This window comes from Eutrigla gurnardus (assembly GCF_963514095.1).
Source record: "Eutrigla gurnardus genome assembly, chromosome: 15".
NCBI lineage: Eukaryota > Metazoa > Chordata > Actinopteri > Perciformes > Triglidae > Eutrigla > Eutrigla gurnardus.
The window spans coordinates 6,314,181-6,330,757 of record NC_139938.1 but is presented as its reverse complement, the minus strand read 5'-3'; the positions used below and the strand labels follow the sequence as shown (position 1 = coordinate 6,330,757).

General features: G+C 43.9%; 1 protein-coding gene across 1 annotated transcript in view; it reads left to right on the top strand.

Annotated features, from left to right (window-relative positions):
• The window catches only part of lhfpl7 (LHFPL tetraspan subfamily member 7), an 88,269-nt gene that overhangs the window by 68,891 nt on the left and 2,801 nt on the right, over window positions 1-16,577 (top strand). The gene's annotated exons all lie outside the window — the stretch shown is intronic.

The following is a 16,577-nucleotide window of genomic DNA, read 5'->3' as shown; positions in this document are numbered from 1 at the left end:
AAAGTGAGCAGAGAGGTGCACTCTCCCTCGACCACATGGCTCAGGTTCAGATCATCCTTACTGCTGATGTGTCCTTGGTCCTCCATGGTGCTTCGCTGCAGCCAAACCTGACCTTTGACCTTCCTGTGGATGTGACAGAAAATAAAAGGAGAACTCCTCTTTTGGGACAACATCATCATCTTGACTCACTCGTAGATTTGTGTTATCTTTTCTAATTATACCGATTCCTTTTGGCACAGACAGTCTCAGCACATCACCTCTCATTAGCCGAGATGTGCACCACATTGTGCTGCTTAATTAGCCCAAAACAGAGAGAGAGGAAAATTGCCGATGACAGGGAGCACAATCAGCATTTAACCAGTGCATGTGCACAAGTGATTGTGTGTATTTGTTTGTGTTCGTATATCTGTGTGTTTAGCTGAAGCCCATTCTACTGAACACAAAGTGTTGATGAGCATAAACTGCACTACATATGGCTGCGTTCTTATAAACAGTGGACAGTTCAACTCTAATTAACCCACAAAATGAGCCGCAGTTGGTGTGGCCGTGCTGGACCAGCGCTATGAAAGAGAAACCTTTATTGTGGTCTCATTGCTGGGCTTTGAACTGTGGAAGGAGACATCTGATAGGCCGACGGTTCTCCCCACAGCGAGGGTCCTCTGAGTCTGTGCTGTATTGTATCATCTCAGAGGGGGATTGTGGAGCAGAGACAGTGATGGTCTCGTGGCTGCTTTTTAGTGCATGCTAATGGATAATTAGGCATTTCATGACTAAAGCGGCGCGGTTATTCTCATTACACGCTACTCAGTACTCCCAGAGTGCCATGGCGTTATGCTGAGGTCGGGTGAGAAGGCCTGACTCGGTTTCTAGTGTCTCGCTGTAAATGCGTCGCATTTTGTTTGTGTTCACCGGTTATTTATAGCTGCTGGATTTAATGGTATGATAATAGTAACACCCCCTATCCCGCTCTCCATAGATGTTTATTTGACTGTTTAAAGTCTTTCTCCCTGACATGATAGAACCCCTATAGATGCTTCTGTCAGCTTAAGTCCTCACCCAGGCGCCGGGTCATTAAAACGCTGTCTGTCAAACCCCTTAAATTAGACACAGCACCATTACATTTAAAGGGACAGTGTGTGTGTGTGTGTGTGTGTGTGTGTGTGTGTGTGTGTGTGTGTGTGTGTGTGTGTCAGAGAGAGGTGGAGGAGGGGTTTCTTCTGTTGCTCGGTGATAAAGCTGTCAATATATTAACCACTGGAGATGTTAACCAGTCTCCGTGTGAGGAACGCCCCAGTTATCATGATCATTTGACACAATGAACCCAGCACAGTGTTAATGTGGAGAGTGAGTTTATTGTGTGTGGGTGTAAAGGGTCACGAGGGCCTGTAATAATAGAAATGCAGCATATTTCTTGGTTTGCAGTGTCACCATCCTCTAACTGGGGGGTTTTCATGCATGAGATGCTTTTTGGGATTTTAAGGGGATGTTTGTGCACAGAGAAGAGCTAAGTGCTGATTTAAGGTCTTAATAACAAGGACTCTGCCTTGTTATTAAAGCATGACCAGTCAGTTTTGCACCTGGCTTTGTCTTCTGCCTATTCATCCTCCCACAGACAGAGGGACAACCAAGTGGCTGCGCTCTTTGTGTTGAGAGTAGCTGAACGTTATCTCCCGCCTGCCCATTTCACTCAAATACGTGACGATATGGGAAATAGTTATTATTGATGCAGTTTCAGCTCGACTTTAATGACCACATTGTGACATTTTTACCAGAGAGAGAAACTAAATGTGAGTCTATCGCTTGCAGAAATCCAAGTGGTGAAACTTAACCTTGAGCAGTGTGTTCATCGATACAAACAGATATGGGACCAGCTTCTGGGGGGGAATAACAGCATAATGGATGATAGTTGATAGCATGCGAACAACTTGCCGTGCCAGTTGAGTGGTCAACCAGTGGATTTCTGCACACATTGAGTGTCATGTGTGGAGGGATATTTCTGAAGCCAGGCTGATGTGTTTGATCCCCCAGACCTCCACCTTAACACCCATCTGTTCAGTGGATCCACTGAGTCATGCATATAGTCACACTGGTTTCAACTCTGGAACTCCTAGTATCCCTAAAACTCTAAATCTGAAAATGTTTCCTGCAATAAGCACATCTTGCACCTTGTTGTTATCACGATCACTCAGCCATCCTCTCACGCTGACCCCAGCTATCAGCTCGCTGTTATCGCTGGGACTGAAGGACAATCAACATTTCTGTTTGTGTATTTGTAAAAAATAATGGAGCTTTGAAACCACACAGGGCAAACCAGGGGGGTGCAACCGATCAGAAAACTGTGGTGTTTGCAATTATACCGGACATACACCCACTAGTGTGTGTGTGTGTGTGTGTGTGTGTGTGTGTGTGTGTGAGTGAGTGTTGACATACAATTCAATAAATGATTCATGAAGCCATTAAGGTCTGTGAAATACTTGAGAAGAATAAGAAAGCTGTCAGCAAAATTGCAGATCAGGATACTGAATCTGTAAAAGGTATTTCAATTTGTCATAACAATACAGCATATATATATATATATATATATATATATATATAGTGCTGCTGTCCCATGTATATTCAGAAGTAGAGCCCAGAATAAACAATTTTATATGTTTATATATATATATATATATAAAATTGTTATTCTGGGCTCTACTTCTGAATGAGCATTTCCTAAGTTTCCAGCGTTGATGATTTCCCCTCATGTCTTTCAGCCCGTCAGTTTTGCCATGATAGATGCTCAGAGGGCGAAACAATAAGTATGTGTGATTAAGCTCCGGGGTCACGCCTGAATGACCGGAGGTCACCCTTTGACCCTGACCACTGACACCCTGCATGTGTGTGAGTCACAGAGGGAGAGGACGGAGGATTAAATAAAGGAGAGTGAGTCACCAAGACTCTGTTCCCAAGAAGGGCCAGATGTCACACACACACACTGGCATGTGAGTGTGTGTGTGTGTGTGTGTGTGTGTGTGTGGGGGGGGGGGGGTTGACTGCTTTCATGAAGGCTGCTGTAACCAAGGAAATGCTTTCACCACATTAGCGCTGCTGTCCCATGTGTATCGGTGGTCTTCTTCATTACCCCTCTTGCCGTTCTTGTTACCTAAGCCGTCGTTTACAGATCTGAAAGCATGTGATCGATCGGAGGAGAGAGACAGAAGCCATGAGGTTGAGGGAAGCTGCCGAAGTCCCTTATTGCTCCATTAGCATGGGCGGCGCTTCAGGAGGTGTCATTAAGACGTGTGTGCGTTTGTGCACCTGTGTGTGGCGCTCTCGGTCGGCAGAGGGAGGAAGGGAGCAGCTCATTAAAGATGGAAGAGATGCAAGAGCAAAGTGGTTTAAAAGAATAGGCTGAGTCCCAGAACGAGAACACAAACCGAAGTCATCCACAGCTGGTTTTCTGGGGACCTACTTTTTAAAAGTGACAAACTATCATGACCCAATTCACAATAAGCTTATCTGTACATTTATTTTGTGCATAAATAAAACGTCTCTGACCATTTTTACTGCCAGTTAAACAGACAGTTTGTTAGTTTTTGATATTAGCTTCGCTGTTAGTGAGTAGTATTCTACAGTTATCAGAACAATAGAAACACTCACAGATAAAGATATAAATGTTAGATAAAAGACTGTAGGGGAAACTCTTTATTGTATATTCTATTTTTTTGGTGACCCTAATTAAATCTCATCTTTGGGAATCAGATCTACATGATCCCGATGGATCACTTCAGTCCAAGTCCCCACGGCCACCAGTTACCCCAAGTGTGTATGAAAACCACTCCTGTATGAGTGCCATATATCAACCATAGTTCATCAAGAGAGTAAATCCGTTTATGAAGGTGTTTCAGTCGTCACCTTTACTCCCACTGATCCCACGTTGACATAGAGCCTAACTAACTTCTGCACGATTCATTAAACGGCCATAAAACCCACAGTAGACGTGTGAGCTGTGCAAAAACACCCACTGCCTTATTAAATCCCAGGAGTCTCACCAGAAACACTACGTGTTAATAGCTATAGTGATTTAGGGAAGATTTCTGATTACTGGATGTTGCTAATTAGTCATTCATTAATTCCTCCATTCAACCTTTAAAACAAGAACAGAAAGAAGAGAGGAAGGACTTATAATGAAAAGCTAAACAAAGGAAAGTAGAGCCAGAAGGGGAAAGAAGACCATCTTATCTAAAGGGTTCATCTGTGGCAGGTCGCCGTGGTGCTCCATCTCTTGTAATGAACTTGATCCCAGAGATCTGCTGATCACATGATCTCCAGCCAGCGGCACCCCCATTAAAGAAACCAGCCGCTGCTACAGCCGACACCAGGCAGTCCGCAAAAAATATAATTTGTAGGGAATTAAGACAAAAGGCCTCCCTTTTGTTTCCCGTTCCCTCGGGGTGCTGTGGATTTCTACACTTCTTAACAATGGCCTCTAGATGCACACGCACACATATCGGAAAAGCTGTTTACTCTGTCAGAAATCCACAACAAACAAAAACACTTTAGTCCTAATAAGACGCATCCAGCCAAGGATGAGATTAGCCGAGAAGCACAAACTCACGCACACACAATCAAATGCAAAGCTGTTAAGATCTCCTGGCACTTTTTAGAGACTTCTGCTGGAATGTGACTGAGAGTAACATCTGATCTTCTTTACAACGCCGTCTTCTAAGTCTGCCGTATGTGTGTGTGAGTGTGTGTGTCTGAAATAAAGTGTGTGTAAAAGCTAAAAAGTTACATATTTGGCTTTACTTTACACAGACACACACACACACACACACACACACACACACACACACACACACACACACACACACACACACACACACACACACATTCTAAACTACAGCCAAAGTCAATGGTGTGCCAGACATATTTTTCATATACAGTAGGTGTCCTCTCCGGTCTGCATCTCCTGCTGCGACCCGTCTCAATCTCAACCTCATTCCTGTTCCCATTCCCAACACACACACACACACACACACACACACACACACACACACACACACAGACACACACACACACACAGGCGGAGTTGAAAGCTGAAGGTAATGGTTTTCATTTTAATGCCAGTGGGTCAGGGAGCGGTGGCAGGACAGAGCTTCATTACAGCAGCCCAGCAGGACCACACGTCTCCTGTAGGGACTCATTATGCTGCCCCCCCCCCCCCCCCCACCCCCCCACCTGCACTCTTAATAAACAATTCTATATATATTGTCATTATACCAAAGCAGTATTGCTCCGTGCTGTTCACACCGAACGCAAAATGAATGTTCGCCTCGCAAGCTTTTGTTTCATTTATGTTTATTGGCGTCACCCAGGCTTGACAAGGGGAGGGAGGGGGGCAATGAAATAACCGCTATTGCTGCTCTGTACACGTTGTGGAAGTCCCAGATACACCGTTGTCTGAGTTCATATCATCATCATGCTCGGTGAATTTCACTGAACTGTATTCTCTGTGAATACCAAGACACACATCGGCTGGTTTATTACTACGATTTTGTTGTGATTTAATTGCAATAGACGTATAAAAGGATGCCAAAACAACAACATAATGACGACTGTTTGTAAAAACTCTGAAGTCATGGTTTGTTTTGTCTGTCTGTAAGATGATAAGTGAACAACTTAGAATGGCGTTGGGATCAATCGGAGGAAGGCTATGCTAACACCGTAGCTGCTCCTTCGGTCTGTTGTAAGGTGCTATCGTAGAGCGCTGGGTGACCACATACCGCTATATGGTTTTCTTTCCATGTCTTATTCAGTGCCGACAGGAGGAGAATAACAACACTGAAAGGCTTTTCAAAATATTATTTCGCTCCTTTTTTTTTCTAGAGACGATTTCAGAGTGAGCTTTTCACTGTAGAAGCAGCCGCGAATCTTTTCCACTAAAAATGTCACTGTGCTCAGATGATTCTGTGGTGCTGAACTAAAACACCTACAATATAGGTTGAATAATTGGCTGGGTTTTACCACCTGTGTGGACTGGGACTGGATTTATCCGTATACACTATCTCTGCCTATTGAACCTCTTCTGTTGATGTGGGACTTTAGTTTTTACTCTGTATGGTATTTTTTATTGTATGAAATTGACGTGCAGTCAAAGGTAAGCTTTACGGCCTTCTTGGTCGTAAAAGAGATTTGAACACTAATGAAAAATAAAACCTAAAAATAAAAGCCCCTTAATACTACACATTTTCCAAAAAACATCAGGTGCATTTTTCAGAATTAATTTCCATTAATTTGAACAAATCAGATGATTTAGGTCTAAATACAGTAAATCAACAGCAGATAACAGAAGATTCGTCTTTTGTGTACTGTCTACCTTTTCTTCCCCAATCCAACACCACACACACACACACACACACACACACAGATAGAGATCAAGATTTACACACAGGGACATTCATTTATTATTTTCAGATGTTCGAAGTGCCGACTACACAAGCAACATTAAGAGACATATTTGCAACACACACACACACACACACACACACACACACACACACACACACACACACACACACACACACACTCACACACTGATTAATGGGAGCTCATATATAGTTACTGTGCCCAGGTGCGCCTGATCTTCTTTTGTCTCCAGCAGCCTTGTACACATCATATTCATACTGATCCACTTTCTCTCTTCCACTGCTTCATAAACAACACTCTGCCAAGGCGTCTATGGATGCAACATTCATTAAAACCACAACGTGAATTCTTGTAGTGGGGCTACTATTTATTTATTTTATTTTTTTGAATTACCGGGTCATCAATGTACCGAGCGAGCTCTGTAACCCCCGAATGGAGGAAACCCGTCCAATTTGAAAAATGTGTTGTATAGTCAATTGGAAAATAAGTACCGTGTCCAAAGCTCACCTCATGAATTCATGCATTTTGCACTTTTCATTATACATGTGGTGTTCTGCGGGTTATGAGTTCTACAGCGTATTCTATCGAATGTGGTTACTGTGTTATAAATGTATATATATATGCGAGATTCACTACATCTCCTGCTGTTTTCATGCATGTGTTTATTACAGGCGATTATTTTAGAGACTTTTTAAAGAAGAAGGGGACATTTGCAAAATGAGAAAAATGTGTTTGGATGCAAATTTACAGCCTAGATTCACGGCAAGAATAAATTGCACATTAGTCATTAATAAACAACTTTAAATAGTCTAATATTAAATAATATTAATATATTGTATATTGCTATGCTATATGCTATTTGTAACATAAAAAATAACCAACGACAATAAACAATGCATGTCTCTTTGTTGTTCGTTTCCTTTTCTTTGTTGTTGTTTTTTATTTTTTTGTAGTCTATTGCATCTCTTTGTTGTCGTTTTGTATCATGTTGTATTATGTTTTGAATCTCATTGTTGTTGTTTTGTGTCTCGTTGTTGCTTTTTGTTTCCTTTTGGTTATATTGTGCCTCTTTGTGTTTTTTTTTTGTTTGGTTGTTTTGTGTCGTTTTGTGGTTGCTTTGTGTCTCTTTGTGGTTATTCTAATGAACCAACTACCTTTTGACTCAGTTGAGGTTAAAGCACTTCCTCATTCAGTAGCGTCCATCAGCTTTGCATACATACAAGACATGTAATCAAGGTTTGTGTCCTAATCATGGCGGCATATCCTCCCGACTAATGTGATGTGAACTGTGGTGGCACAGTGTCACCGGTTTGTTGCTACTTTCCCGGCTGACATTCCCCCATTGGACCTGAGGCAGCTGCTGAACCCAGGAGACGTGTAGCTCGAGGACTTAGCCTCGGGGCCGTCGGCTGTCAACACAGTCAGCGAGTTAATGTCAGACACATGGCTGCAGACATGCACACACACACACACACACACACACACACACACACACACACACACACACACACACACACACACACACACACACACACACACACGGGCATCACCTTTAACAGCCATCCACGTGCAGCACACAGGGACATTCAGGCTTCATCAGACGAAGCGTTATTGCTTCCTCACACAACACCCCGTCGTCACGGTGAGCGTAACTTTCCACACCTGATTGATGCCTGCAATCTATTCGCCACTCCATCTCTCGTGCTATGATTATTTATTTTCTCATCCATGCGTGTGAGGTACTTTGTCTCTCGTGCTAATTCAATCTGCGTGGTGGGATGGATGGATTGTGGGAGAGATTCGGTTTGGTGAGGTGGTGCACCGACACATCGCACCCATGTGCGCCGCGGGTGGCCTCGTAAGGGATGAGGAAGTCAAGGACAAGCAATTTGTCTGAGGTGTAAATTGATTTGCAACATTAGAAAAAAATAGATGGTGATATGGAAGTGAAAGTAATTAAGATGGCCGCGCGTGAGATTCATGTGTCATTGCTACGGTGCTCCCAGGATAGTGATTCACAGTCATAAGCATGAGCTCCGATGGCTCAGCATGCGCTGGGAGACGCTGAAGTGGTCCTTGTTCGGAGGCTGCGGAAATCGTGTCCAACTCACTGCTTGTTATTCTGGACATCTTGTCATTCTCTTGTTGTTTATTTAATTTGCTTTGTTTCCCTTCTCTTGTTCTCAACAGGCAATAGGCATTTCCATTTTCCTCTCGTTGCAAATGTTGCCTCAAACATCTTATTATCCCTTTCAAACGTAGTTCTACAATTTGGGAAATGTCCTTATTTGCCTTCTTGAGCGTTAGATTGATACACCTGTATGTTAAATATAAAGCTGGAGACAAAAGCTGGTTAGCCTAGCTGAGCATAAAGACCAATATGTTCTGGTACTGTTACTGCTTTCTTCAGTGTTGTATCTGTTGTGTGTTTGTATCATTGTTGAGCACCACACAGGGAATCATCAAAGCTGCGTTGAATCATCTTGATATCATCTCCAAGATGCAGAAGAAGAGAGTGTTGTAAGAGTATGAGACTAAACCATACATTTACATAAGTCCTGGACCCAGCTATGCCGTCTCTAGAGTGGCGTGAATGAGCCCGTGATAAACAGGCCTATAACTGAGCTGATTGACCGGTCCACCGGCAGGCCTGCTCACTCTGAAGATAGCAGAAGCTATTTTATTGCCCCGCTAATCTCTCTCCCAACTCCCTGTATTTTATTTCCTCATCGGCTTTCTCCTTCTCTGCCCTCTCACTCTTTTATCTGTTGTCGTAGGTCAAGGTCAACAGCTTTTTGTCTCCTGACAGTAGTGGACCATTTCCACAGAAAATGGTTTCATCTTCTCTTAAAAAAAAAAGTCCCTTCCACTCGGAGTCCAACTAGTAACTCCCCATTCTGAGCACGCACTCCCGTTTCCTCTCACATCTTTACGGCGACCGAAAAACAAGCTGCACCCGACAAATTGATTATCCCTTATTATTAGAAGCAGCAGCTATTGTTCATCAGTTACTGACTTCAAATCTCCTCATTTACTCTGCTGCTGAAACTCACAGTCACTTCTAACTGCACTCGCCAGTTTTGTTCTGGCACTAAAGCTGAGGTTGGAAATGTCCTTTTAAATGAACCACATTAGCAAACACCAACTCTGTACCAAAGCACTTCATGGAATCCTTGAAAACTTATCTCGTTCTCCCTCCATTGTCCCCTGACCCTCTCCCTCCTTAATCGTTTTCGGGGACATTTATTAGGGAGTTGCGTTTTAGCCGCTGTTGTGTACATGATCACCTTAAGCCAAACGTTTCGAGAAACGTCGGTAGTCATTAGCATAATTTCCCAGAGGCGCACTGAGCTTAATTATCAACATGGCTGTGTGCAGACTAGAGCACAGCTCATCACATTAGGACGGAGTCCCTGCTGTTCGTGCCCACGCTTCGCCGGGTCCCAGCTGACGACCTGGAGATTCATTGCTGGCGCGGTTCAACTCCGAAACTTTCATCTTCCACCGCGCGACCATTCCTCACCTTGAGCACACACAGGGGTCGGAAATAATGGAGCGAGCTCGAGGCACATTTAGACACTCTGGTGGACCGGCCTGTATGCAGAGCTGCCTTTTTTTTGTTTCAACTCATCATCTTTTGCTTGGCGTGTGGCCTTCTCACACGGTTCTCTGCTGTTTCTTTATCTTTCAGCTTAATGCGCCGTCGCATCCGTGTTTTGGGCGTCCCTTTGCTTCCTCCGGACTGGAGGTGGAAAAAACAGTGTTCACTCACTGTGTGCGAGAGAAAGAGAAATGATCCATCCCCATCTCCATTGGCCTGTAGATAGAGGAGGGAAGGGGGGATGGAAATACTCCTTGTGTGCGACCGGTGAAAAGGCAATTTCCTCGCGACACACCACTGTTATGCGCTGCCCTTTTGTTATGCTTTCATTACTGGACCCGCTGTGTGTCTTTCCACCTTATACACACAGTGATTAAATTAGGACTCTAATCTTTTGGATTTATTGGTGAAACCGCTGTTGACCCCACAAACGTTTTTTTTTACTCTGACTTGTGTGAATATGGAAACGAGCATGCATGCTTCTATGTGCTTCTTATGTACGTACGGTATAACAGTGAGTGCACCTCATTTACATCAGCGTTGTCTGATCGTCATGTGGGTTATTATTGTCTACACGGGAACAGCTCACCTGTTCTATTCGTGGGAAATGCTTGCTTATGGAAAGAGCAGGCGACGGGTTGATGAAGAATGTGGCGGAGGAGGAAGACGCCGTAGAAGAACGGGCCTTCTGATGTATAGCTTTGGGCCTGCATCTGTAATCAAGCAACATTCCTCAGCTCTTTCCAGCATGTTTCCTGTCACTGTGTTTCATCGATGACAAACATGGCCGGCAACACAAACAAATGAGCGTCGTGTTGGCAAAAATCAAGATTTATTAGGCGCATTTTTGTTGTTGTTTCCGTCTACCTGGATCAAGGAAGGCAATATCCTTGGTAGAGAAGAAAAAATATGTGTTTTTTTCCTTCTCCCCTTCCCGCTGGCTTGTGTGTTGATGCCTTTGCTATGTGAGGTAATGTGACATCAAACAAGTCTGTGGTAATGTAAGGCCACAGTCTAATGCGTGTGCTCATTCATGTGTCTTTGAAGTGAATAGCAGATAATGTTCCTGTTTGGACAGACGCCAGAAGAGACGTTTCTTTCAGGTGTGAGAGTAAGCAGTGGGTGCCGGTGATGCAAGAATATAAGTAACACCCAAAGGTGCACTGTGGTTCTTCTTTTTATGTTTTTTTTGTATTCGCACGTCAGACTGCTCTCGTCCCGTTGGAGCTGACTCCTTGTCGGTCGGGGAAGATAAGCAGCGCATTAGTCTCCTCTAATATATTCTAATTCTTGCTGGCTGCAAGGCTTGGACCTATATTGTATAACCTGTCCTGTCTCATTCTTCAATGTAAGTGTCTTTCTCTTGCTGACTCCTCATTATAAAACGCTTTAAAGTGTCCGTCCTCCATAGAGCCAGTTGCTTAGTAGACTGTTAGTGAACTTACTACTCAGCCGCTCTTCCCCAATCCTGGTCCTTACCAAGGTTTAACTCTAGCATCTAGTTTACAGTCTGCGTCAGTACGAGGCTACGGTACACCAAGTTTTACTCCTGGGTGGTCATCTCCTCGTCTGGGCCGGGGGTGACGATAATCAGTGCACTTAATGTTTGTTTGGTTATTAAGATTCCCATTATTGCATTGCAGCAGGTATACTTCTAGGGTCCACGCAGTTTATATGTTTCCCATGTTATTTGCCACTCTGTGTGTCTGTTTATCTATGATAACCTGCAAAAGTTGATCTTCTTCTGCCTATCATTATGCTTTGGTTTTGAACACAAATATATGTATATAATATATGAATAGTTTGCTAAAGAGGCCCTATTATGCTCCTTTTCTGATGCATACTCGTAATTCAGTTTACTACTAGAACATGTTTACATGATTTAATGCTCAAAAAACACTTTTCATTTTCCATGGCAGCAGCTCTGTTTGAGCTCCTGCCCCTCCCTCCCCAAAAGCCCAGTCTGCTCTGATTGGTCAGCTGGCCCACTCTGTTGTGATTGGTCAACCGCTTGGTGCCTTTGTCAGATATGTTACACACCTTACCATAACCACAGAACAGGTGTTATACTGCTGAGGAATAGTGATGCAAATTTATTTTAGCCCCTTGAAGTCACAAACAATGTCAAAATGACACAAATCCCGGCAGAAAACAGCGTCTTCTCAACATGGCGACCTATGCTCAGCTTAGCTCTTACTAGCTTTGTTTGAGGGCGGGCCAAACCAGCAGTTGGGCAGATATTATGCAAATGTGTTACTTTGTGACATCACCACTTTACGAAAGAAAAGGCAAGATGTGAATTGAGGTGTTTGAAGCAGTTCAGGAGCTGCTACTATGTTTCTGTTGGGGAGAGGAACTCCCTTTGGGTATGGACTTTGCATCCTTTTACACAACAAAAACTATATAACACACTAAAGGAAAGGGAAAAAACAGAAAAGCTTATAGGTCCTCTTTAAGTGTTCTCAGGTAAGTGCAGACAGTTAAACCTGGATTAAGGAGTAGGAGCCGCCCATCACCCATGAGTTTTCCACCTTTCTTCCCATCACTAACAGAGTTATGACAGTCAACACACAGAGGCAATAGAGTTGGATCCAAAGCAGAGGTCTTGGGTTCATAATGACGAAGGCCTTGAAGCTCACAGAACAGAAATAGTAATATCTTGGGAGGAATGCAATCTATTTTAGATACAAGGTGCATGAATGTCTTGGACCACAGTATATTGGATTTCTGACATTTTCTGACAGGAGATAGATTCCAGACTTAGCAGAGTTCTGCGACTGAACCGAGACATTCACATTGTGATACAACACATGAGCAATCCCACAATAGGTGTGTTTCTAAGGTTTGTGTAATAATCCAAGCCGGCGAGCTCTGCGTTAGAGGTCTGTGATGAAAGTGATTCAGTATCACGCTTGGACGCCAGGTTATCGCACCCCTTCCTGCCCCGCCAGCCGTTCAATCTCTAACCTCTCGCTGCTGTGACCCCCTTCCACCGTCTCCTGGAGCAGCGTTCCATTTCTCGCTACACCACTGAGAGAGAAATTCAAGGCTAATTTAGCAAATTCAGTCGCACAAAGCCACACAAAGTCTTTGTATGCTTGGACAATGTTTTTTATTTTCATTTTGTGACTCTCCTCCGCCACGGACGCACACACACACACACACACACAAGATAACAGAGAAGCACGTAAAGGTATGCCATTCATTAGCGCAGACAAAGGCCTGCCGCAGCCTTGCAGCTACCTGAGGAACAGGCCAGAGCTGATGATGAACAATGAAATCGCTCTTGGACGCTTCTGGCTGTTTTGCCTTTCCAAATCAATATTTAACTCTCTCAGTGTGAAGCCTGCGCACAGTTCAAATCTGCCGAAGTGTGCATTCAAACACGTCAGTATTGAGAAAAACAGCAAGTATTAATGATCAACAGGATGGACTTTTTTTGAATGACAACGTGAACACAAAAGTAATTTTAAGAAAATTACAAATAATTCAGAAATACTATTGGTCAGAACTGAGCACAAAGTTGAAACACGACAACCGAACAAATGAACTCTAACCCCTTCCGTGGCTACTGGGTGTAAAGTTTGCATTGGAACTAGGGCACATTAGTGCCATGCAGCTAACTTGATGTCTCTCCATTATTCACTGTCTCATCATCTCTGAGCCATTATGATAGCCTCGCGTACTCAGCGGCACTCGTCTGATCGGGGATGACGCACTCGCTCCCTCACACCTCTTCACTTTTATTCCCCTCTGTGGAGACAGCTCCGGACTTTCCTCCCTGACTTGAGTTCACACATCCACAGAACGTTAATTGGGAGTGGGAAGGTTAGTAAACTGTCTGCTACTTGGGTCTATTAGGGGGTAATTGATGGAAGCACTTGTAGCTTTTTACTGCCCGGTAGCTACTGTGGACAGCTCTTTAAATCCTCTGTTAGGGACTGTAAAATAACTGTTGGGGAGTTAAATCTTCTATTTCACTTTGTAAAAAGCAAGACCCTTTCTACTTACTTTTTACAACTAAAGCAGCAGCAGAGCAGCAGCTCGAGCAACCTTACTGGATCTGGATCCATCTGGTTTCTAGTGTGAAGCTGTTAACAAAGTTAGCTTCATTGAAGTCATCTCAGTAACTAATTGCGTTGGTAGCAATGCCACCGAGGCCATGGCAAGGCCGCAGTAGCGACACTGTGGTAGCTACCTGTTAATCACATAGGTAGCCCCGCCCTATGGGCTATTTGACTCTAAATGGACCATCATTTACTAAAATGTACATCATGCTGGATTGAAGAAGACTTGAAACTAGAGATTGAGACCATGAACTCATGTTTACAATGTTACTGAGATACTAAATCAAGTGAGAAGTAGGGTCATTTTGTTATAGACTCCCATGCAATCTCGACCAGAGGAGTCGCCCCCTGATGGCCAGTAGAGAGAATACAAGTTTAACATCGCTACTGCAAACAATGCTGTTTGTATCAGGAAAACACACAACAGCATCATGGTGTTTATTGAATTTGTTACAGTGTGAAGGTGAGGAACACCTGATGGAGATGAGTCCCGTTGGTAGAACTGCAGTGTACTCATATCAGTATTCTGTATCAGTAAGTACCCAAATGTAGGTAGCCTATTTTACAGTCCCTAACTGCAACGAGAAATTCACGTCTTTCCTAGTTGACCAGCTCTGATGGGAGCTCAAATTTGACTTTCTTTCTCCGTTGCTTTTTGTTATTCATGACAGCAGCGCTGTATTGTTTTCACTCCTTCACATCTCAGCCAGTGATGTCAGTTTGCCTGTTAAGCGGGAGTCCGTGTGCACATTGCTCTCTTGGCTGCACAACTAATGAACACTTTTCAGCTTCAGTCTTGCTGCATGTCATCTTGGTGTCATGTCAGCCTCTTTCATCACACTGCCCATCCCTCACAGATTACCGCTCCACGTAAGACCTTCTTGCAATTACATATACTCTGCACCATGTAGAGGAAATTCTGTTTCATGTCTCTAACTTAATTGAAGGTTTATCACAAAACACAGGCCTTATTGTTCCGTCTGGCATTACAACTTTAGCAGTCCACACATTGAGTATCTTTTTTAGTCCACACATTCTGTTTCCATGTCAAAACCTCGTCTGCCAGCTATTTGGTGAGTGATTCAGTTGTGTTATGCTAGTGGCTCAGGTAGCTTTGAGTTGCTAGCAGAGATGAGGGCTACAGAGCTCTCGTAAGCTCACTGCTTTCCAGTCGTCAACCCCATCTGCCACTGACTCAAGTGAGATCACTTAAGGCAATTTGTCAGACTTCTCTCCGCTCCCTCTGGAGCCACAATAGGCCTTAAACGACAGTAGTACACCTGTAAACAGACTGTGATGTGTACAAACGCTAGAGTTCCCCTTTAAGTCGTCTAAATTCACTTTGGTTTGGTTTCAACCCTCTCAGATCTGAAAGATGAAATTGATCTTTTTCAACAGTTCTCATTAAATGCTTGCAGATATCTTGTGAGCCCGAGCTGCACTTTATCTGATCCAGACACTCGCCCTGCATACTCCAGGTCTGATTGATAAAATCCAGCCTTCACCCTGCTTACCTGACACTTGTGAGAGACTGCCACCTGAATCTCATTCCTGTATTGATTATTTGTGGGTTATGCTGTGTTGTTCAATTATCCCTTCTAGTTTTCTGTCCTAGTTCGCTTACGTTGCCATTATTTTCAGAGTAGCAGGGAAGTGGCCTTGGGTTTGCGAACGTACGCCTTTGTGTTTCTTCCACAAAAGCCAACGATAGTTTGATAAAGCAGGTCATTAAAGTGTCATTAGGGCGGTGAGCTTTGAGGTGCTGGGCCCCTGCAGATAAAACACGAGGCCACTCTGAACTGAGAGCTGGGAGGGCTGGGTAAAGGTTTGGGATAGGCGAGGCAGAGAGGTAGACCCTCAATGAACTCCACAGAGAAAGACCAGGCTAGACAAACCACACTCCAGCGATACCTCTCCTGCACTCATTTAGACCTCTTTCTTTGTGTTTCTTTCCCATCCTCTCTTTTCTCCTCCTAACAGTCAATCCCAAAGCCCCCAGTGTGCAACTAGAACATCAGAGGAAGCTCCCTACCTCCTCATCCCTGCACTACTAGCACAGTACTTGACTGCCCACACAAACCATCGATTTGATACTCGTACAGCTATTGCGTGGCAACTCTCACACGAGCACGGTTTCCCACTGACGGTGGAGCCGCTGCCCTTGAAAGCAACAAAACCCACATGTTTTGAAATGAAAGGAGTGTAAATAAAGATATATTTATTGAATTTTCTGAAGAGCTAGTTCACTATCACAAGTTCAAGCTTTTCCAGTAACCCCAGCTCTCCAAAGCTAAAACAACTATGACACCTGGCATTGTAATGGAAATCCAGCCGGCACTCAGAATGACTAAGAGCAGCAATGATAGCTTGTGGCACAGTCAATAACTGCTTGGCTGCACAGGCTAGGAGACTTGACTTCATTTGTAACAGCGAGCCGCTCACTGGCTGCATGGATAGTGTCTGAAGACAGAGTCTGAGGAAGCTGAACGCAGCACAAGTGA